At 47.0% G+C, this 22,198-nt stretch overlaps 19 non-coding genes and 1 pseudogene across 19 annotated transcripts; 19 read left to right on the top strand and 1 right to left on the bottom strand.

Annotated features, from left to right (window-relative positions):
* Positions 1-221: 221 nt before the first annotated feature.
* On the top strand, positions 222-336 carry LOC120914765. The gene has a single exon (XR_005743773.1). It is a non-coding gene; the product is annotated as a U5 spliceosomal RNA (small nuclear RNA).
* A 724-nt stretch (positions 337-1,060) lies between these two features.
* On the top strand, positions 1,061-1,175 carry LOC120914779. Its single transcript, XR_005743786.1, has one exon. It is a non-coding gene; the product is annotated as a U5 spliceosomal RNA (small nuclear RNA).
* A 392-nt stretch (positions 1,176-1,567) lies between these two features.
* LOC120914760 lies at positions 1,568-1,682 on the top strand. Its single transcript, XR_005743768.1, has one exon. It is a non-coding gene; the product is annotated as a U5 spliceosomal RNA (small nuclear RNA).
* Positions 1,683-2,653: 971 nt separating this feature from the next.
* Positions 2,654-2,768, top strand: LOC120914777. Its single transcript, XR_005743784.1, has one exon. It is a non-coding gene; the product is annotated as a U5 spliceosomal RNA (small nuclear RNA).
* Positions 2,769-3,164: 396 nt separating this feature from the next.
* On the top strand, positions 3,165-3,279 carry LOC120914759. The gene has a single exon (XR_005743767.1). It is a non-coding gene; the product is annotated as a U5 spliceosomal RNA (small nuclear RNA).
* A 621-nt stretch (positions 3,280-3,900) lies between these two features.
* On the top strand, positions 3,901-4,015 carry LOC120914748. Its single transcript, XR_005743756.1, has one exon. It is a non-coding gene; the product is annotated as a U5 spliceosomal RNA (small nuclear RNA).
* A 1,402-nt stretch (positions 4,016-5,417) lies between these two features.
* Positions 5,418-5,532, top strand: LOC120914711. Its single transcript, XR_005743720.1, has one exon. It is a non-coding gene; the product is annotated as a U5 spliceosomal RNA (small nuclear RNA).
* Positions 5,533-6,152: 620 nt separating this feature from the next.
* LOC120914747 lies at positions 6,153-6,267 on the top strand. The gene has a single exon (XR_005743755.1). It is a non-coding gene; the product is annotated as a U5 spliceosomal RNA (small nuclear RNA).
* A 1,404-nt stretch (positions 6,268-7,671) lies between these two features.
* Positions 7,672-7,786, top strand: LOC120914710. The gene has a single exon (XR_005743719.1). It is a non-coding gene; the product is annotated as a U5 spliceosomal RNA (small nuclear RNA).
* Positions 7,787-8,293: 507 nt separating this feature from the next.
* On the top strand, positions 8,294-8,409 carry LOC120914752. Its single transcript, XR_005743760.1, has one exon. It is a non-coding gene; the product is annotated as a U5 spliceosomal RNA (small nuclear RNA).
* A 623-nt stretch (positions 8,410-9,032) lies between these two features.
* On the top strand, positions 9,033-9,150 carry LOC120914721. Its single transcript, XR_005743729.1, has one exon. It is a non-coding gene; the product is annotated as a U5 spliceosomal RNA (small nuclear RNA).
* A 350-nt stretch (positions 9,151-9,500) lies between these two features.
* LOC120914756 lies at positions 9,501-9,615 on the top strand. The gene has a single exon (XR_005743764.1). It is a non-coding gene; the product is annotated as a U5 spliceosomal RNA (small nuclear RNA).
* An 848-nt stretch (positions 9,616-10,463) lies between these two features.
* LOC120914764 lies at positions 10,464-10,578 on the top strand. Its single transcript, XR_005743772.1, has one exon. It is a non-coding gene; the product is annotated as a U5 spliceosomal RNA (small nuclear RNA).
* Positions 10,579-11,193: 615 nt separating this feature from the next.
* On the top strand, positions 11,194-11,308 carry LOC120914766. The gene has a single exon (XR_005743774.1). It is a non-coding gene; the product is annotated as a U5 spliceosomal RNA (small nuclear RNA).
* Positions 11,309-11,706: 398 nt separating this feature from the next.
* On the top strand, positions 11,707-11,819 carry LOC120914770. The gene has a single exon (XR_005743778.1). It is a non-coding gene; the product is annotated as a U5 spliceosomal RNA (small nuclear RNA).
* Positions 11,820-12,134: 315 nt separating this feature from the next.
* On the top strand, positions 12,135-12,249 carry LOC120914731. The gene has a single exon (XR_005743739.1). It is a non-coding gene; the product is annotated as a U5 spliceosomal RNA (small nuclear RNA).
* Positions 12,250-17,228: 4,979 nt separating this feature from the next.
* LOC120914763 lies at positions 17,229-17,343 on the top strand. The gene has a single exon (XR_005743771.1). It is a non-coding gene; the product is annotated as a U5 spliceosomal RNA (small nuclear RNA).
* A 285-nt stretch (positions 17,344-17,628) lies between these two features.
* On the top strand, positions 17,629-17,743 carry LOC120914719. The gene has a single exon (XR_005743727.1). It is a non-coding gene; the product is annotated as a U5 spliceosomal RNA (small nuclear RNA).
* Positions 17,744-18,235: 492 nt separating this feature from the next.
* Positions 18,236-18,382, top strand: LOC120914650 (annotated as a pseudogene).
* Positions 18,383-19,291: 909 nt separating this feature from the next.
* On the bottom strand, positions 19,292-19,458 carry LOC120914665. Its single transcript, XR_005743706.1, has one exon. It is a non-coding gene; the product is annotated as a U1 spliceosomal RNA (small nuclear RNA).
* Between the last annotated feature and the right edge of the window lie 2,740 nt (positions 19,459-22,198).

Genomic DNA, 22,198 nt, shown 5'->3' with positions numbered 1-22,198 from the left:
TGTTATGTGTGCCTTCTGAATGCACCCCCCATGCAGCTGCATAGACATGCAAATTAGGTTGTCTTTGAGTCTCCATGAGTTGAACAGCATCTTTGTTCTGATGAAGCTGATTGTTATGTGTGCCTTCTGATTTCCCGCCCCCCCATGCAGCTGCACAGACATGCAAATTAGGTTGTCTTTGAGTCTCCATGAGTTGAACAGGATCTGTGTTCTGTTAGGTTATACTCTGGTTTCTCTTTAGCATGAATAAGTTATTTGCTATTTACAAAAGATTTCTGTGGAGACGAACAGCAATGAGTTTTGGGGAATTTTTTGATGCCTTGCTAATGCTGGGCATCCTTGGTGAAAAATAGCTTGAGTTCTTTTGATTTGTAAAGGCACACAGATGGAATTAATGTTGTTTGTGTTGTTAAACATGCCCTATAAAATGATTTGATGGTCTTGATCCACCTGCGCATATATTTGCCACCAGTGCCATGGCCGTGTGCCTTATATTGTTCTGATGAAGCCGATTGTTACGCGTGCCTTCTGATTCCCGCCCCCCATGCAGCTGAACAGACATGCAAATTAGGTTGTCTTTGAGTCTCCATGAGTTGAACAGCGTCTTTGTTCTGATGAATCTGATTGTTACGTGTGCCTTTTGATTTCCCCCCATGAAGCTGCATAGCCATGCAAATTAGGTTGTCTTTGAGTCTCCATGAGTTGAACAGGTTCTTTGTTCTGATGAAGCTGATTGTTACGTGTGACTTCTGATTTCCCCCCCATGCAGCTGCACAGCCATGCAAATTAGGTTGTCTTTGAGTCTCCATGAGTTGAACAGCATCTTTGTTCTGATGAAGCTGATTGTTACGTGTGACTTCTGATTTCCCCCCATGCAGCTGCACAGACATGCAAATTAGGTTGTCTTGGAGTCTCCGTGAGTTGAACAGCATCTTTGTTCTGATGAAGCTGATTGTTACATGAGCCTTCCGATTTCCCTCCCCATGCCGCTGCACAGACTTGCAAATTAGATTGTCTTGGAGTCTCCATGAGTTGAACAGGATCTGTGTTCTGTTGGGTTATACTCTGGTTTCTCTTTAGCATGAATACGTTATTTGCTATTTACAAAATATTTCTGTGGAGACGAACAGCAATGAGTTTTGAGGAATTTTTTGATGCCTGGCTAATGCTGGGCATCCTTGGTGATAAATAGCTTGTGTTCCTATGATTTGTAAAGGCACACAGATGGAATTAATGTTGTTGGTGGTGTTAAATGTGCCCTTTAAAACTATTTGATGGTCTTGATCCACATGCGCATATATTTGCCACCAGTTCCATGGCCGTGTGCCTTATATTGTTCTGATGAAGCCGGTTGTTACGTGTGCCTTCTGATTCCCCCCCATGCAGCTGCACAGACATGCAAATTAGGTTGTCTTGGAGTCTCCATGAGTTGAACAGGTTCTTTGTTCTGATGAAGCTGATTGTTACGTGTGACTTCTGATTTCCCCCCCATGCAGCTGCATAGACATGCATATTAGGTTGTCTTTGAGTCTCCATGAGTTGAACAGGATCTGTGTTCTGTTAGGTTATACTCTGGTTTCTCTTTAGCATGAATAAGTTATTTGCTATTTACAAAAGATTTCTGTGGAGACGAACAGCAATGAGTTTTGGGGAATTTTTTGATGCCTGGCTAATGCTGGGCATCCTTGGTGAAAAATAGCTTGAGTTCCTATGATTTGTAAAGGCACACAGATGGAATTAATGTTGTTGGTGGTGTTAAACGTGCCCTTTAAAACTATTTGATGGTCTTGATCCACATGCGCATATATTTGCCACCAGTTCCATGGCCGTGTCCCTTATATTGTTCTGATGAAGCCGATTGTTACGCGTGCCTTCTGATTCCCGCCCCCCATGCAGCTGAACAGACATGCAAATTAGGTTGTCTTTGAGTCTCCATGAGTTGAACAGGTTCTTTGTTCTGATGAAGCTGATTGTTATGTGTGCCTTCTGATTTCCCGCCCCCCCATGCAGCTGCACAGACATGCAAATTAGGTTGTCTTGGAGTCTCCATGAGTTGAACAGGTTCTTTGTTCTGATGAAGCTGATTGTTACGTGTGACTTCTGATTTCCCCCCCATGCAGCTGCACAGACATGCAAATTAGGTTGTCTTGGAGTCTCCATGAGTTGAACAGCATCTTTTTTCTGATGAAGCTGATTGTTACGTGTGACTTCTGATTCCCCCCCCCCATGCAGCTGCATGGCCATGCAGCTGCATGGCCATGCAAATTAGGTTGTCTTTGAGTCTCCATGAGTTGAACAGCATCTTTGTTCTGATGAAGCTGATTGTTACGTGTGACTTCTGAATTCCCGCCCCCCCATGCAGCTGCACAGACATGCGAATTAGGTTGTCTTGGAGTCTCCATGAGTTGAACAGCATCTTTGTTCTGATGAAGCTGATTGTTACGTGTGACTTCTGATTTCCCCCCATGCAGCTGCACAGACATGCAAATTAGGTTGTCTTGGAGTCTCCGTGAGTTGAACAGCATCTTTGTTCTGATGAAGCTGATTGTTACATGAGCCTTCCGATTTCCCTCCCCATGCCGCTGCACAGACTTGCAAATTAGATTGTCTTGGAGTCTACATGAGTTGAACAGGATCTGTGTTCTGTTGGGTTATACTCTGGTTTCTCTTTAGCATGAATACGTTATTTGCTATTTACAAAAGATTTCTGTGGAGACGAACAGCAATGAGTTTTGGGGAATTTTTTGATGCCTGGCTAATGCTGGGCATCCTTGGTGAAAAATAGCTTGTGTTCCTATGATTTGTAAAGGCACACAGATGGAATTAATGTTGTTGGTGGTGTTAAATGTGCCCTTTAAAACTATTTGATGGTCTTGATCCACATGCGCATATATTTGCCACCAGTTCCATGGCCGTGTGCCTTATATTGTTCTGATGAATCCGGTTGTTACGTGTGCCTTCTGATTCCCCCCCCCCCATGCAGCTGCACAGACATGCAAATTAGGTTGTCTTGGAGTCTCCATGAGTTGAACAGGTTCTTTGTTCTGATGAAGCTGATTGTTACGTGTGGCTTCTGATTTCCCCCCCATGCAGCTGCATAGACATGCATATTAGGTTGTCTTTGAGTCTCCATGAGTTGAACAGGATCTGTGTTCTGTCAGGTTATACTCTGGTTTCTCTTTAGCATGAATAAGTTATTTGCTATTTACAAAAGATTTCTGTGGAGACGAACAGCAATGAGTTTTGGGGAATTTTTTGATGCCTGGCTAATGCTGGGCATCCTTGGTGAAAAATAGCTTGAGTTCCTATGATTTGTAAAGGCACACAGATGGAATTAATGTTGTTGGTGGTGTTAAACGTGCCCTTTAAAACTATTTGATGGTCTTGATCCACATGCGCATATATTTGCCACCAGTTCCATGGCCGTGTCCCTTATATTGTTCTGATGAAGCCGATTGTTACGCGTGCCTTCTGATTCCCGCCCCCCATGCAGCTGAACAGACATGCAAATTAGGTTGTCTTTGAGTCTCCATGAGTTGAACAGGTTCTTTGTTCTGATGAAGCTGATTGTTATGTGTGCCATTCTGATTTCCCGCCCCCCCATGCAGCTGCACAGACATGCAAATTAGGTTGTCTTGGAGTCTCCATGAGTTGAACAGGTTCTTTGTTCTGATGAAGCTGATTGTTACGTGTGACTTCTGATTTCCCCCCCATGCAGCTGCACAGACATGCAAATTAGGTTGTCTTGGAGTCTCCATGAGTTGAACAGCATCTTTGTTCTGATGAAGCTGATTGTTACGTGTGCATTCCGATTTCCCTCCCCATGCCGCTGCACAGACATGCAAATTAGGTTGTCTTGGAGTCTCCATGAGTATAACAGGATCTGTGTTCTGTTGGGTTATACTCTGGTTTCTCTTTAGCATGAATAGGTCTTTTGCTATTTACAAAAGATTTCTGTGGAGACGAGCAGCAATGAGTTTTGGGGAATTTTTTGATGCCTGGCTAATGCTCGACCTCCTTGGTGAATGATAGCTTGAGTTCCTTTGAATTGTAAAAGCACGCAGACGGAATAAATGTTGTTGGTGGTGTTAAACGTGCCCTATAAAACGATTTGATGGTCTTGATCCACCTGCGCATATATTTGCCACCAGTACCATGGCCGTGTACCTTATATTGTTCTGATGAAGCCGATTGTTACGCGTGCTTTCTGATTCCTGCCCCCCATGCAGCTGCACAGACATGCGAATTAGGTTGTCTTGGAGTCTCCGTGAGTTGAACAGCATCTTTGTTCTGATGAATCTGATTGTTACGTGTGCCTTCCGATTTCCCTCCCCATGCCGCTGCACAGACATGCAAATTAGGTTGTCTTGGAGTCTCCATGAGTTGAACAGGTTCTTTGTTCTGATGAAGCTGATTGTTATGTGTGCCTTCTGATTTCCCGCCCCCCCATTCAGCTGCACAGACATGCAAATTAGGTTGTCTTGGAGTCTCCATGAGTTGAACAGGTTCTTTGTTCTGATGAAGCTGATTGTTATGTGTGACTTCTGATTTCCCCCCCATGCAGCTGCACAGACATGCAAATTAGGTTGTCTTGGAGTCTCCATGAGTTGAACAGCATCTTTTTTCTGATGAAGCTGATTGTTACGTGTGACTTCTGATTCCCCCCCCCCATGCAGCTGCATGGCCATGCAAATTAGGTTGTCTTTGAGTCTCCATGAGTTGAACAGCATCTTTGTTCTGATGAAGCTGATTGTTACGTGTGACTTCTGATTTCCCCCCATGCAGCTGCACAGACATGCAAATTAGGTTGTCTTGGAGTCTCCATGAGTTGAACAGGTTCTTTGTTCTGATGAAGCTGATTGTTATGTGTGCCTTCTGATTTACCGCCCCCCCATGCAGCTGCACAGACATGCAAATTAGGTTGTCTTGGAGTCTCCATGAGTTGAACAGGTTCTTTGTTCTGATGAAGCTGATTGTTACGTGTGACTTCTGATTTCCCCCCCATGCAGCTGCACAGACATGCAAATTAGGTTGTCTTGGAGTCTCCATGAGTTGAACAGCATCTTTTTTCTGATGAAGCTGATTGTTACGTGTGACTTCTGATTCCCCCCCCCCATGCAGCTGCATGGCCATGCAAATTAGGTTGTCTTTGAGTCTCCATGAGTTGAACAGCATCTTTGTTCTGATGAAGCTGATTGTTACGTGTGACTTCTGAATTCCCGCCCCCCCATGCAGCTGCACAGACATGCGAATTAGGTTGTCTTGGAGTCTCCGTGAGTTGAACAGCATCTTTGTTCTGATGAAGCTGATTGTTACATGAGCCTTCCGATTTCCCTCCCCATGCCGCTGCACAGACTTGCAAATTAGATTTTCTTGGAGTCTCCATGAGTTGAACAGGATCTGTGTTCTGTTGGGTTATACTCTGGTTTCTCTTTAGCATGAATAAGTCTTTTGCTATTTACAAAAGATTTCTGTGGAGATGAACAGAAATGAGTTTTGGGGAATTTTTTGATGCCTGGCTAATGCCGGGCATCCTTGGTGAAAAATAGTTTGAGTTCCTTTGATTTGTAAAGGCACACAGATGGAATTAATGTTGTTGGTGGTGTTAAACGTGCCCTTTAAAACTATTTGATGGTCTTGATCCACCTGCGCATATATTTGCCACCAGTTCCATGGCCGTGTCCCTTATATTGTTCTGATGAAGCCGATTGTTACGCGTGCCTTCTGATTCCCGCCCCCCATGCAGCTGAACAGACATGCAAATTAGGTTGTCTTTGAGTCTCCATGAGTTGAACAGGTTCTTTGTTCTGATGAAGCTGATTGTTATGTGTGCCTTCTGATTTCCCGCCCCCCCATGCAGCTGCACAGACATGCAAATTAGGTTGTCTTGGAGTCTCCATGAGTTGAACAGGTTCTTTGTTCTGATGAAGCTGATTGTTACGTGTGACTTCTGATTTCCCCCCCATGCAGCTGCACAGACATGCAAATTAGGTTGTCTTGGAGTCTCCATGAGTTGAACAGCATCTTTGTTCTGATGAAGCTGATTGTTACGTGTGCATTCCGATTTCCCTCCCCATGCCGCTGCACAGACATGCAAATTAGGTTGTCTTGGAGTCTCCATGAGTTGAACAGGATCTGTGTTCTGTTGGGTTATACTCTGGTTTCTCTTTAGCATGAATAGGTCTTTTGCTATTTACAAAAGATTTCTGTGGAGACGAGCAGCAATGAGTTTTGGGGAATTTTTTGATGCCTGGCTAATGCTCGACCTCCTTGGTGAATGATAGCTTGAGTTCCTTTGAATTGTAAAAGCACGCAGACGGAATAAATGTTGTTGGTGGTGTTAAACGTGCCCTATAAAACGATTTGATGGTCTTGATCCACCTGCGCATATATTTGCCACCAGTACCATGGCCGTGTACCTTATATTGTTCTGATGAAGCCGATTGTTACGCGTGCTTTCTGATTCCTGCCCCCCATGCAGCTGCACAGACATGCGAATTAGGTTGTCTTGGAGTCTCCGTGAGTTGAACAGCATCTTTGTTCTGATGAATCTGATTGTTACGTGTGCCTTCCGATTTCCCTCCCCATGCCGCTGCACAGACATGCAAATTAGGTTGTCTTGGAGTCTCCATGAGTTGAACAGGTTCTTTGTTCTGATGAAGCTGATTGTTATGTGTGCCTTCTGATTTCCCGCCCCCCCATTCAGCTGCACAGACATGCAAATTAGGTTGTCTTGGAGTCTCCATGAGTTGAACAGGTTCTTTGTTCTGATGAAGCTGATTGTTATGTGTGACTTCTGATTTCCCCCCCATGCAGCTGCACAGACATGCAAATTAGGTTGTCTTGGAGTCTCCATGAGTTGAACAGCATCTTTTTTCTGATGAAGCTGATTGTTACGTGTGACTTCTGATTCCCCCCCCCCCATGCAGCTGCATGGCCATGCAAATTAGGTTGTCTTTGAGTCTCCATGAGTTGAACAGCATCTTTGTTCTGATGAAGCTGATTGTTACGTGTGACTTCTGATTTCCCCCCATGCAGCTGCACAGACATGCAAATTAGGTTGTCTTGGAGTCTCCATGAGTTGAACAGGTTCTTTGTTCTGATGAAGCTGATTGTTATGTGTGCCTTCTGATTTCCCGCCCCCCCATGCAGCTGCACAGACATGCAAATTAAGTTGTCTTGGAGTCTCCATGAGTTGAACAGGTTCTTTGTTCTGATGAAGCTGATTGTTACGTGTGACTTCTGATTTCCCCCCCATGCAGCTGCACAGACATGCAAATTAGGTTGTCTTGGAGTCTCCATGAGTTGAACAGCATCTTTTTTCTGATGAAGCTGATTGTTACGTGTGACTTCTGATTCCCCCCCCCCCATGCAGCTGCATGGCCATGCAAATTAGGTTGTCTTTGAGTCTCCATGAGTTGAACAGCATCTTTGTTCTGATGAAGCTGATTGTTACGTGTGACTTCTGAATTCCCGCCCCCCCATGCAGCTGCACAGACATGCGAATTAGGTTGTCTTGGAGTCTCCGTGAGTTGAACAGCATCTTTGTTCTGATGAAGCTGATTGTTACATGAGCCTTCCGATTTCCCTCCCCATGCCGCTGCACAGACTTGCAAATTAGATTTTCTTGGAGTCTCCATGAGTTGAACAGGATCTGTGTTCTGTTGGGTTATACTCTGGTTTCTCTTTAGCATGAATAAGTCTTTTGCTATTTACAAAAGATTTCTGTGGAGATGAACAGAAATGAGTTTTGGGGAATTTTTTGATGCCTGGCTAATGCCGGGCATCCTTGGTGAAAAATAGTTTGAGTTCCTTTGATTTGTAAAGGCACACAGATGGAATTAATGTTGTTGGTGGTGTTAAACGTGCCCTTTAAAACTATTTGATGGTCTTGATCCACCTGCGCATATATTTGCCACCAGTTCCATGGCCGTGTCCCTTATATTGTTCTGATGAAGCCGATTGTTACGCGTGCCTTCTGATTCCCGCCCCCCATGCAGCTGCACAGACATGCAAATTAGGTTGTCTTTGAGTCTCCATGAGTTAAACAGCATCTTTGTTCTGATGAAGCTGATTGTTACGTGTGACTTCTGATTCCCCCCCCCATGCAGCTGCATGGACATGCAAATTAGGTTGTCTATGAGTCTCCGTGAGTTGAACAGCATCTTTGTTCTGATGAAGCTGATTGTTACGTGTGAATTCCGATTTCCCTCCCCATGCCGCTGCACAGACATGCAAATTAGGTTGTCTTGGAGTCTCCATGAGTTGAACAGGATCTGTGTTCTGTTGGGTTATACTCTGGTTTCTCTTTAGCATGAATAAGTTTTTTTGCTATTTACAAAAGATTTCTGTGGAGACGAACAGCAATGAGTTTTGGGGAATTTTTTTATGCCTTGCTAATGCTGGGCATCCTTGGTGAATAATAGCTTGAGTTTCTTTGATTTGTAAAGGCACTCAGATGGAATTAATGTTGTTGGTGGTGTTAAACGTGCCCTATAAAACGATTTGATGGTCTTGATCCACCTGCGCATATATTTGCCACCAGTGCCATGGCCGTGTGCCTTATATTGTTCTGATGAAGCCGATTGTTATGCGTGCCTCCTGATTCCCGCCCCCCCATGCAGCTGAACAGACATGCAAATTAGGTTGTCTTTGAGTCTCCATGAGTTGAACAGCATCTTTTTTCTGATGAAGCTGATTGTTACGTGTGACTTCTGATTCCCCCCCCCCCATGCAGCTGCATGGCCATGCAAATTAGGTTGTCTTTTAGTCTCCATGAGTTGAACAGCATCTTTGTTCTGATGAAGCTGATTGTTACGTGTGACTTCTGAATTCCCGCCCCCCCATGCAGCTGCACAGAAATGCAAATTAGGTTGTCTTGGAGTCTCCATGAGTTGAACAGCATCTTTGTTCTGATGAAGCTGATTGTTACGTGTGACTTCTGTTTTCCCCCCCATGCAGCTGCATAGACATGCAAATTAGGTTGTCTTGGAGTCTCCATGAGTTGAACAGGATCTGTGTTCTGTTGGGTTATACTCTGGTTTCTCTTTAGCATGAATAAGTCTTTTGCTATTTACAAAAGATTTCTGTGGAGACGAACAGCAATGAGTTTTGGGGAATTTTTTGAGTTCCTTTGATTTGTAAAGGCACACAGATGGAATTAATGTTGTTGGTGGTGTTAAACGTGCCCTTTAAAACTATTTGATTGTCTTGATCCACCTGCACATATATTTGCCACCAGTTCCATGGCCATGTCCCTTATATTGTTCTGATGAAGCCGATTGTTACGCGTGCCTTCTGATTCCCGCCCCCCATGCAGTTGCACAGACATGCAAATTAGGTTGTCTTGGAGTCTCCATGAGTTGAACAGGTTCTTTGTTCTGATGAAGCTGATTGTTACGTGTGACTTCTGATTTCCCCCCCATGCAGCTGCATAGACATGCATATTAGGTTGTCTTTGAGTCTCCATGAGATGTACAGGATCTGTGTTCTGTTAGGTTATACTCTGGTTTCTCTTTAGCGTGAATAAGTCATTTGCTATTTACAAAAGATTTCTGTGGAGACGAACAGCAATGAGTTTTGGGGAATTTTTTGATGCCTGGCTAATGCTGGGCATCCTTGGTGAAAAATAGCTTGAGTTCCTTTGATTTGTAAAGGCACACAGATGGAATTAATGTTGTTTGTGTTGTTAAACGTGCCCTATAAAATGATTTGATGGTCTTGATCCACCTGCGCATATATTTGCCACCAGTGCCATGGCCGTGTGCCTTATATTGTTCTGATGAAGCCGATTGTTACGCGTGCCTTCTGATTCCCGCCCCCCATGCAGCTGAACAGACATGCAAATTAGGTTGTCTTTGAGTCTCCATGAGTTGAACAGCATCTTTGTTCTGATGAAGCTGATTGTTATGTGTGCCTTCTGATTTCCCGCCCCCCCCATGCAGCTGCACAGACATGCAAATTAGGTTGTCTTGGAGTCTCCATGAGTTGAACAGGTTCTTTGTTCTGATGAAGCTGATTGTTACGTGTGACTTCTGATTTCTCCCCAATGCAGCTGCACAGACATGCAAATTAGGTTGTCTTTGAGTCTCCATGAGTTGAACAGCATCTTTGTTCTGATGAAGCTGATTGTTACGTGTGACTTCCGATTCCCCCCCCCCCATGCAGCTGCATGGACATGCAATTTAGGTTGTCTATGAGTCTCCATGAGTTGAACAGCATCTTTGTTCTGTTGAAGCTGATTGTTATGTGTGCCTTCTGAATGCACCCCCCATGCAGCTGCATAGACATGCAAATTAGGTTGTCTTTGAGTCTCCATGAGTTGAACAGCATCTTTGTTCTGATGAAGCTGATTGTTATGTGTGCCTTCTGATTTCCCGCCCCCCCATGCAGCTGCACAGACATGCAAATTAGGTTGTCTTTGAGTCTCCATGAGTTGAACAGGATCTGTGTTCTGTTAGGTTATACTCTGGTTTCTCTTTAGCATGAATAAGTTATTTGCTATTTACAAAAGATTTCTGTGGAGACGAACAGCAATGAGTTTTGGGGAATTTTTTGATGCCTTGCTAATGCTGGGCATCCTTGGTGAAAAATAGCTTGAGTTCTTTTGATTTGTAAAGGCACACAGATGGAATTAATGTTGTTTGTGTTGTTAAACATGCCCTATAAAATGATTTGATGGTCTTGATCCACCTGCGCATATATTTGCCACCAGTGCCATGGCCGTGTGCCTTATATTGTTCTGATGAAGCCGATTGTTACGCGTGCCTTCTGATTCCCGCCCCCCATGCAGCTGAACAGACATGCAAATTAGGTTGTCTTTGAGTCTCCATGAGTTGAACAGCGTCTTTGTTCTGATGAATCTGATTGTTACGTGTGCCTTTTGATTTCCCCCCATGAAGCTGCATAGCCATGCAAATTAGGTTGTCTTTGAGTCTCCATGAGTTGAACAGGTTCTTTGTTCTGATGAAGCTGATTGTTACGTGTGACTTCTGATTTCCCCCCCATGCAGCTGCACAGCCATGCAAATTAGGTTGTCTTTGAGTCTCCATGAGTTGAACAGCATCTTTGTTCTGATGAAGCTGATTGTTACGTGTGCATTTCGATTTTCCTCCCCATGCTGCTGTACTGACATGCAAATTAGGTTGTCTTGGAGTCTCCATGAGTTGAACAGGATCTGTGTTCTGTTGGGTTATACTCTGGTTTCTCTTTAGCATGAATAGGTCTTTTGCTATTTACAAAAGATTTTTGTGGAGACGAACATCCCTGAGTTTTGGGGAATTTTTTGATGCCTGGCTAATGCTCGACCTCCTTGGTGAAAAATAGCTTGAGTTCCTTTGATTTGTAAAAGCACGCAGACGGAATAAATGTTGTTGGTGGTGTTAAACGTGCCCTATAAAACGATTTGATGGTCTTGATCCACCTGCGCATATATTTGCCACCAGTTCCATGGCCGTGTCCCTTATATTGTTCTGATGAAGCCGATTGTTACGCGTGCCTTCTGATTCCCGCCCCCCATGCAGCTGCACAGACATGCAAATTAGGTTGTCTTTGAGTCTCCATGAGTTGAACAGCATCTTTGTTCTGATGAAGCTGATTGTTATGTGTGCCTTCTGAATTCACCCCCCATGCAGCTGCATAGACATGCAAATTAGGTTGTCTTTGAGTCTCCATGAGTTGAACAGGATCTGTGTTCTGTTGGGTTATACTCTGGTTTCTCTTTAGCATGAATAAGTCTTTTGCTATTTGCAAAAGATTTCTGTGGAGACGAACAGCAATCAGGTTCAGGGAATATTTTGATGCCTGGCTAATGCCGGGCATCCTTGGTGAAAAATAGCTTGAGTTCCTTTGATTTGTAAAGGCACACAGATGGAATTAATGTTGTTGGTGGTGTTAAACGTGCCCTATAAAGCCGGTTGTTACGTGTGACTTCTGATTCCCCCCCCCATGCAGCTGCACAGACATGCAAATTAGGTTGTCTTGGAGTCTCCGTGAGTTGAACAGCATCTTTGTTCTGATGAAGCTGATTGTTACGTGTGAATTCCGATTTCCCTCCCCATGCTGCTGCACAGACATGCAAATTAGGTTGTCTTGGAGTCTCCACGAGTTGAACAGGATCTGTGTTCTGTTGGGTTATACTCTGGTTTCTCTTTAGCATGAATAAGTCTTTTGCTATTTACAAAAGATTTCTGTGGAGTTGAACAGCAATGAGTTTTGGGGAATTTTTTTATGCCTGGCTAATGCTGGGCATCCTTGGTGAAAAATAGCTAGAGTTCCTTTGATTTGTAAAGGCACACAGATGGAATTAATGTTGTTTGTGGTGTTAAAACGTGCCCTATAAAATGATTTCATGGTCTTGATCCACCTGCGCATATATTTGCCACCAGTGCCATGGCCGTGTGCCTTATATTGTTCTGATGAAGCCGATTGTTACGCGTGCCTTCTGATTCCCGCCCCCCATGCAGCTGAACAGACATGCAAATTAGGTTGTCTTTGAGTCTCCATGAGTTGAACAGCATCTTTGTTCTGATGAAGCTGATTGTTATGTGTGCCTTCTGATTTCCCGCCCCCCCATGCAGCTGCACAGACATGCAAATTAGGTTGTCTTGGAGTCTCCATGAGTTGAACAGGTTCTTTGTTCTGATGAAGCTGATTGTTACGTGTGACTTCTGATTTCTCCCCAATGCAGCTGCACAGACATGCAAATTAGGTTGTCTTTGAGTCTCCATGAGTTGAACAGCATCTTTGTTCTGATGAAGCTGATTGTTACGTGTGACTTCCGATTCCCCCCCCCCCCATGCAGCTGCATGGACATGCAATTTAGGTTGTCTATGAGTCTCCAGGAGGCCGGAAACGGAAGACTGTGAGCCCATCGGCAGAGGAAACCGCCACCTCCATCAAACGGCCCAATGGGGTCCAGCACGAAAGCGCTGGACCAGGGCAGTTAATGGAGGACCTGGGGTCTGAAGAAGAGGAAGACGAGGAGATTATGGCCGACACTGTGCCTAACTCCACCGTCCACACCCGCCAGATGATTGATGATGTCCTAGTGGAACTGGGCCTAACCCAGACCCCAGAACAGGTAGCTGAGCAAATGGAGGAGTCACCCCCCCCTGCGGGGAGGTAAGTTTGGCCCCTTGCTGACTAGACCTCATACCCTTTTTCATTATGGCAGAGATCTCAATCTTTTCCATTAATGTGAGGAGTATCAAGGATACCTCTAGAAGGCAAGCGGTGCTGACTTTTCTTTCAACTCATCAGAGTGATGTCTACATGCTCCAGGAGTGCGCTCTTCCTCCCTTGAGAAGGTACACACATCTGACCTCTCAGTGGACCCTTGGTCCCTCCTACTGGTCCGGGGGTGGCGATTGTAAATCCGCAGGGGTTGCCATTCTTATCAGGGGCGGGCGCTTCACGGTTGACTCCATCCACGAGCTAGTCTGTGGCCGTCTTTTGGTCATAGACGGCTCGTGGGCGGGAGAGCCAATTAGGCTCATCAACGTGTACGCCCCCCCAGATAAGAGTGCGCGGCTGGAACTTTTCCAGACCCTGAGGACACAACTCGTCACCACCAGAGCAGTAGTGATCGGCGGTGATTTCAACTGTCCGATAGAGGAGGATGGGCGCAGCTCCAGCATATACGCAAAACTTGATGCTACTTCTAGGCTGCTCAGGGAGATGATCTCGGAGGCTTCCCTGCAGGACGCCGTGGGATCCATAGGGAAAGGTACCGTGAATTATTCATGGTGCCGTCCCGATGGATCTGTGCGTTCCAGGATTGACTTCGTGCTCACTTCAAGAGCAGTCAAGCATCGTGAGTTCTCCATGATCCCCTGCTGTTTCTCTGACCACAGGGCTATTCACTTTCGGGGTGAACTTGGCGAGGGCTTTGCCCGCGGACCAGGTTCCTGGAAACTGAATAGCACCCTGCTGGAAAATGAGGAATTGATGGGGGAACTCCGGGAGGCCTACGCCTCCTGGACGGAGGAAAAGAGATTCTTCGGAAAGGTAAGTGATTGGTGGGAGTTTGTGAAAGTTAAGCTGCGCAGCTTCTTTCAGGCAAGGGGACGTCAGCAAGTGTGTGCAAGGAAGAAGGAACTCAGGAGACTGCAACGTCAGTTGCAGTCCCTGCAGGACCTTCACCACTGCGGCTGGGACGTTAGGCAGGACCTGGAGGACACCGCGAAGACCCTGAAAGGGTACTTTGAGGAAGAATCTAGGCACATTGTCTTCCGTGCCAAGGTGGAGAATCTTGAGAAAGGTGAGAAGTGTAACTCTTTCTTTTTCAGGAAACTCCATTCAGGACACACTCCCTTTTCTGAACTGCGTGACGAGACTGGAACGCTCCAGAAGGGAAAGGAGGCTGTAATGCAAGTGGTCGCAGACTACTACACCAACCTCTACTCCCCGAAGGAAACGAACACGGAGGCAGCCGACAGGTTCCTGTCAGGTATCACTAACCAAATTGATCCTGCAGGTTCATCGGCCGTCAACGCCCCTCTGGTGTTGGAGGAGCTGCACTCTGCCGCTAAATCCTTTAGGCGGGGCAGGACCCTGGGTTCCGATGGTCTCCCAGTTGAGCTCTATGTAGCCCTGTGGGACCTCGTGGGCCCGGACCTGCTCGAGCTGTACGAGGAGATGGTGGTGGAGGGTAGAATGCCTCCATCACTGAGAGAGGGGATGATCACGATTCTGTATAAACGTAAAGGGGAGAGATCGGACCTGAAAAACTGGCGTCCGATCTCTCTTTTGAACGTGGACTACAAAATCCTCGCCAAGGTTTTGGCCAACAGGCTGAAATCTGTCATCGGACAGATCATCCACCCGGATCAAACTTGTGGCATTCCTGGTCGCAGGATTGCGGACAGCCTGGCGCTTGTCCGGGACACGGTCCAGTACATTCATGGCCGCCGTGTGCACGCGGCCCTGGTCAGTCTTGACCAGGAGAAGGCCTTTGACCGTGTCTCCCATGAGTTTATGTGCAGAACCCTGCGCAGGTTTGGTCTTGGGGAACTGTTTTGTTCGTTTGTGAATGTGATGTATAAGGACATTTGTAGTTTGGTGTTGGTAAATGGCTGGAAAACTGACCCCTTTTCAATTTTCTCCGGGGTCAGACAAGGCTGCCCTCTCTCACCTCTGCTTTTTGTTTGCTGTATAGAGCTATTCGCCCGAAGCATCAGACAGAACCCAGAGATCAGAGGGATCACCGCACCAGGACCAGAAAGACGGGAGGTCAAGTGCTCGCTCTACATGGATGACGTGACGGTGTTCTGTGCCGACCGGCGCTCCATCGACACACTCGTCCGGACGTGTGAGGACTTCGGCCAAGCTTCAGGGGCAAAGGTCAACTGCGGGAAGTCGGAAGTCATGCTCTTCGGAAAGTGGTTCCTGCCTTCTTCTGCGCCCATCCCGTTCAACATCAAAGCGGACTTCATCAAAATTCTCGGAGTCTGGTTTGGAGCGGAAGGCGCAGCCCTGAAGTCCTGGGAGGAAAGACTGGCGAAAATGAGACAGAAGTTTGGACTTTGGAGCCTCAGAGAACTCACCATCGAAGGGAAAACACTGGTACTCCGCAGCGAGATTCTCCCTGTGTTGCAGTACCTCGCCCAGGCTTGGCCCCCCCGGGTTAACACTTGCAAAGCCATCACCAGGGCGGTGTTTCACTTCATCTGGAGCTCCAAAATGGACAGAGTGAAGCGGGCGGTTATGTTCAAGGAACCCCTCAAAGGCGGTAAGGGAGTGCCCGACATCGCAACACTACTGAGGGTGTTCTTTGCTTGTAACTGTATCCGCAGGACATTGGTCGACAGAACAGTGGACTCTGGCGGTAACTCCATGTCCCGTTTTTTCCTCCTACCTCTTTGGAGGTCTCTCGGATGGGACAAATGGGACAGCTCCGTCCCCTACAACTGGGACACTCCATGGTATTACTTGGACACTTTCAAGTTCATCAAGGAGCTGGGGCTGCATGGAGTTAAACCCGACTTGTGGAAGCCAAAAACTATCCACAAGTTGATTAGAGCATCGGACATCATTGAGACTATTCCAGGCCTCCCTTCAGCCACTTGCAAAGTGGTCTGGAGGAATGTTTCTTCAAAGAGACTCACCAACAGGCACAAAGATCTGGCATGGATGGCAATCCAAGGGGGTTTGCCACTGAGGACATTCATGCATGCCAGAAACCTGTGCAGATACAGGCACTGCCCTTTTTGTATCATCCAGGAGGAAACTGCTTTTCATGTTTTCTGGGAGTGCCCCTTTGCACAGAGCCTGTTGAGGGCCTTGGAACCTGAACTTAAAGACTTTGTACCACAGACTGCTATTACACACTTTGGTGTGTTAAACGGACTCTTCTGTGGGACTCACTCACAGGAGGACATTGACAGTGCCTGGCGGGTGCTGTGCTGCTTCAAGGACGCCGTATGGTGTGCAAGAAAACGCCTCATCCACCAGAGGGAGAGGATGTCCATCGCGGATTGTCGCAGACTGACGTTCAGTCTACTAAGAGACTATCACCTGATGGACTTTACGGAGGAAGAGGACGTCTAAAGATCTCCCCTTCCCCCCCCTCTCCCAACTGTGTGTATCCATTGGTAGTTCAATAAAGCTTCGGGCCTGTGAACTCCCTCCTCCCCTCCTCCCCCTCCCTCCCCCCCCACCCCACCTACCCCTCCCCCCCCATCACATCCGTTGCCCAGTTGAACGCTATTTCCTTTTGACAGTTTAATGACTTAAAATTTGACATGATTTTTGGAAGTACTGATTTCAGGGTAATGCGGCGTCATGCATGATGTGATGTTACAGGGTATATTACTCTGTACAACACATTGGGCATCATACCGCAGAATGAGTGAATGAATGTAATTTATCTGTACGCTTGGAACTGAATGTACCCTGTTGAAGTATTTGTTTTTTTGTATATTTTCTTTGAAAAATAAAGTATACATTTTCAATCAAAAAATGAGTCTCCATGAGTTGAACAGCATCTTTGTTCTGTTGAAGCTGATTGTTATGTGTGCCTTCTGAATGCACCCCCCATGCAGCTGCATAGACATGCAAATTAGGTTGTCTTTGAGTCTCCATGAGTTGAACAGCATCTTTGTTCTGATGAAGCTGATTGTTATGTGTGCCTTCTGATTTCCCGCCCCCCCCATGCAGCTGCACAGACATGCAAATTAGGTTGTCTTTGAGTCTCCATGAGTTGAACAGGATCTGTGTTCTGTTAGGTTATACTCTGGTTTCTCTTTAGCATGAATAAGTTATTTGCTATTTACAAAAGATTTCTGTGGAGACGAACAGCAATGAGTTTTGGGGAATTTTTTGATGCCTTGCTAATGCTGGGCATCCTTGGTGAAAAATAGCTTGAGTTCTTTTGATTTGTAAAGGCACACAGATGGAATTAATGTTGTTTGTGTTGTTAAACGTGCCCTATAAAATGATTTGATGGTCTTGATCCACCTGCGCATATATTTGCCACCAGTGCCATGGCCGTGTGCCTTATATTGTTCTGATGAAGCCGATTGTTACGCGTGCCTTCTGATTCCCGCCCCCCATGCAGCTGAACAGACATGCAAATTAGGTTGTCTTTGAGTCTCCATGAGTTGAACAGGATCTGTGTTCTGTTGGGTTATACTCTGGTTTCTCTTTAGCATGAATAAGTCTTTTGCTATTTACAAAAGATTTCTGTGGAGACGAACAGCAATGAGTTTTGGGGAATTTTTTGATGCCTGGCTAATGCTGGGCATCCTTGGTGAAAAATAGCTTGAGTTCCTTTGATTTGTAAAGGCACACAGATGGAATTAATGTTGTTGGTGGTGTTAAACGTGCCCTTTAAAACTATTTGATGGTCTTGATCCACATGCACATATATTTGCCACCAGTTCCATGGCCATGTGCCTTATATTGTTCTGATGAAGCCGATTGTTACGTGTGCCTTCTGATTCCCCCCCCCCCATGCAGCTGCACAGACATGCAAATTAGGTTGTCTTGGAGTCTCCATGAGTTGAACAGGTTCTTTGTTCTGATGAAGCCGATTGTTACGTGTGCCTTCTGATTCCCCCCCCCCCCATGCAGCTGCACAGACATGCAAATTAGGTTGTCTTGGAGTCTCCATGAGTTGAACAGGTTCTTTGTTCTGATGAAGCTGATTGTTACGTGTGACTTCTGATTTCCCTCCCCAGGCTGCTGCACAGACATGCAAATTAGGTTGTCTTGGAGTCTCCATGAGTTGAACAGGATACTTACCTGGCAGGGGAGACACCATGATCATGAAGGTGGTTCTTCCAGGGCGTGGCTTGACCATTGCACTCTGGCTGTGCTGATCGTGGTGTCTTCCCTGTTGCTTCTTGGCCATTTGGCCATCAGTTGTCAGTGGAGCGCTGAAGCACCTCCTACATGGGGAGGGTGGATGCAATCCAATGATGTCATTGCACCTGGAAGGATGGTTTCAGCAGGGACTACGCCGTGCTGCCCGACAGATACTGGGGGCCGGCCCATGGTCGAGTCTGAGCCATCTGGAAGGGTGTGCCTGGTGAGGATGGGTGCTGCGCTTAGTCTTGGTCTTTTTGCCGAGTTCCAGTCTGGCTGGCTGGCTGGTGTAAGTGCTATCTCTGTCAGCGTCCCAGTAGGAGGAGCTGGTACTGCCCTGAGAGTAGACGGGGGTAATGCAATGCTGGGTTAAAAAAATTTCCTCTGGTCCTAGCCAAAAGGCCAGGCCCAGGAGGCAGGTGCTAAAAAAAACATGTATCTGGTGCAGTAACCGTGGTATCCTTAAATCAAAGTTTGCCTCACACACAGTGATTCTCAGATACCCTGGACTGCCACTCCAGGGTCACATGCACCATAGGCTTTTCGTTCCATATCCGACCCCCCGACTGGCCAGTGCAGCCCTCCACCCCTGCCAGATAGAGAGCCCTTCAAGGTTTTCTTGGGGAGAACTACCGCTCCAGTTTGCAGCCTCCGCCAATATTATCCCCTCAAGACCCTCCATCAACCCAGGGGATTTGCATGGCCTTACCCTCTCTACTCTCAGGGCAGCACCAGCTCCTCCTACCGGATCGCTGACAGAGATAGCACTTACACTAGCCAGCCAGAAGGCCAGACTAGAACTCGGCAAAAAGACCAAGACCAAGTGCAGCCACACATCCTCACCAGGAGCACCCTTCCAGATGGCTCAGACTGGACCATGGGCCAGCCCCCAGTATCTGTCGGGCAGCACGGCATAGTCCCTGCTCAAACCATCCTTCCAGGTGCAATGACATCATTGGATTGCATCCACCCTCCCCATGTAGGAGGTGCTTCAGTGCTCCGCTGACAGCTGATAAGAACAGATACCACACCAGGTCCTAGCCAAAGGGCCGAGAAACGACAGGAAGACACCACGACCAGAGTGCAATGGCCGAGCCTCGCCCTGGGAGAACGGCCTTCATGACCATGGTGTTTCCACTGCCAGGTAAGCCTGACATTAGCCAGGCATCAAAACCAGAACCAGAGTATAACCAGCCAATATCCTAAACGAGGTCCCTGGCAGAACACAGATGCTGTTCTACTCATGGTGACTCCAAGACACCCTAATTTGCATGTCTGTGCAGATGCATGGGGCGGGAATCAGAAGGCACGCGTCACAATCGGCTTCATCAGGACAATATAAGGCGCACTGCCATGGAGTTGAGGGGAAATATATGTGTAGGTAGAACAAGACCATCAAATAATTTTCTAGGCCGTGTTGACCACCACCAACAACAACATTAACGCCGTCTGCATGCCTTTCCAAATCAAAGGAACTCAAGCTCTTTTTCACCATATTAAAGGAAGCCCAGCATTAGCCAGGCATCAAAACCCGAACCAGAGTATAACAAACCAACGTCCTAAATGAGTTTAGATATAGAACATGTTATATTTTTTTCCGATGGAATTCCGTCGGAATTCCGATGTGATTTGGCTGGGAAAAAGCCAGATCGTGTGTACGCAGCATAACAATGATTAGCCTGTAAGTGTGATCCACCCTGTCTGAAGGTTTATGATGTCCCCGTCTGTTACTAGACACTGCTGTCCAACCCAACATCCGTCCTAATGGAAAAATGCTCATCACCTGGAGCCAGAGATGCAGTAAATGGTGTAGTATTGATTGGTAAATGTATTTAAAACTATTTAAAATCACATGGTTATCGATGTACAATCAAGTGCAGCTGACACTTACTCCAATGGCCACTGCTCTCTGAACACAGAGCCGGCGGTGTGACATCAGTATATAGGGCTCCACCTGACCGGTTTCATGCACATCTTAATGTGTGTTTTGTTCAGGGTGAAGAAACAGGTTCAATTAAAGTGTCCTTCCTTCCCTGTAGCGTGGCTATACTTACCCTTCCACTGCAGCTATGGATATGTCCCATCTCATGTAATACATAAATTATGATTTATTAGCAACCCTCTCCTGTGTAACAGATGTCAAGTAGAAACACTTTAGCATCCCAAGGTCCATGACCTTACTCCCCCTGGGAAACAGTCCAACAGCCGCAGTGGTGGGTCAACTCTAGGATGTTGGAAAAGTAGTCTTTAGGTTCCAGGACTGTCTGCTGGGATGACCCATCTGCCTTCCTGTTTTGAGGCCCTGGCCCATGATCGGACGGCAAGAGGCTCACATTCAGTCCTCTCCAAAAGCCCCTGTCCCACATCTCCCCATTTGGCAGGAGACTAACACTGGGAGAGACCCCAATTCCGGTACCCACCCAGTACCCCAGATACCTTGTCTCAAACAGAGCATTACTCACCCAGCCAATCTCTGCCTCTCTCAGAGAACACGCCTGCCGCTGGGGAGAGGCCTGGACTGGCCCTTCTCCCTGGAGTCCTTTCAGCCGCTGGAGAGAAGACAGGGTGGCTGGGCTCAGTTCATCATGCTGCTGGGGATCTGGGCCAACTGGCCACCATTCCTGGGGTATACCAGTGGAGACTGAAGTCCCATCCACTGATGCTAGGTGAAAATCCCCCGGTGCTTGCAAAGCAAAGCCGACATCCTCCTGTCTCAGTGCCGCACCATTTTCTGGGGTTGTGTCCGTGGAGATCGGAGTCCCATCCACTACCACAGGAACCCCCTCTTCTGTTAGTTGAGAGCAGAGGCCCGGGGCACTCTGCTCTGTTGCCAGCTCTTCCGCTGGGTTGCTGTGAGTGGAGACCACAGTCCCATCCACCGATATCCGCTCAAGCTATAGTTGTGTGCAGCAGCCAGTAGCATCCTGCCCTGCTGCCAGTGATTCAGCTGGAAGTAAAAGCTTTACTGTCTCAGCTTGTTGCTGGGGAGAGGGGCCAACTGCCCCGGCTCCCTGAACTCCACAGTTGCTTCCGGTGCTGGGCAGACATTGCTACTTGCTAGCACTCTGCCCTGTTGCCAGCACTTCTGCTTTGGGAATGGCAAGCTCCTGATTTTCCACTGCTGATTCATCAGCCAGGATTTCAGCGTTATCAGCTGATATTTCCTCATAGTCCCAGGCAAAGGGAGCCCCACCCTGCTGCTGAGCGGAGTCTAGCAGCTGTTTGTAGGCGATTTCCAGCTCCCATTTCTGAACGGCCAGGAATTCCAAATCTTCCTGTAACCAGTGCACTTCCGAGACATTCAGTCTTCACTCTCTGTGCTCCATTATTTCCTCCAAGCGCCACTCCCGATCGCTCCCAAAGTCGGGATCACTGGACATCCTCCAATACAACAATCCCAGGCCATCATAGCCAAAGCCTTCCATGGGGCTGTCATCCGTTTACCACGGGCACTCTTGGACTACATACCACCGGAGGTCTCTGTAGCTCTCGTCCAACCGCATCTCTGCCCGGATCAGCCTGCTTAACTCTGCTGTCCACTCCTGCTTTGGTTGTTCCCCCAATAACAGCATCTGTATTTCATACTGTGACCAGTACCTTACATGGAGGGGAGAGCTTTTCCCTGGTGTTGCTGCTCACGGGCTAGCGCTTCCTTCCAGAGTTCGCAGCGGATCGAATCAGACCATCCAAGCAGGACCTCCTCTGATACTGGTCCTCTATGCTGTATCTGCTTTTCTCGCAACCTCCTTCTGAATTCCTCTCCCATGGTTACTGGTATCTGTACCTCTCCTCTTCTTTCCTTTGGTGCTGCTTCTTTAGGCATTGTCACCAATTGCCGTATTTCTGCAATTCTCAGCTCATGTTGCCGCTCTCGTTCTCTCTGTTCCTGCAG

Source organism: Rana temporaria, chromosome 9, assembly GCF_905171775.1.
Source record: "Rana temporaria chromosome 9, aRanTem1.1, whole genome shotgun sequence".
In the NCBI taxonomy this organism is placed as follows: Eukaryota; Metazoa; Chordata; class Amphibia; order Anura; family Ranidae; genus Rana; species Rana temporaria.
The sequence above is the reverse complement of the archived record's forward strand: the minus strand, read 5'-3'. Positions and strand labels throughout refer to the sequence as shown.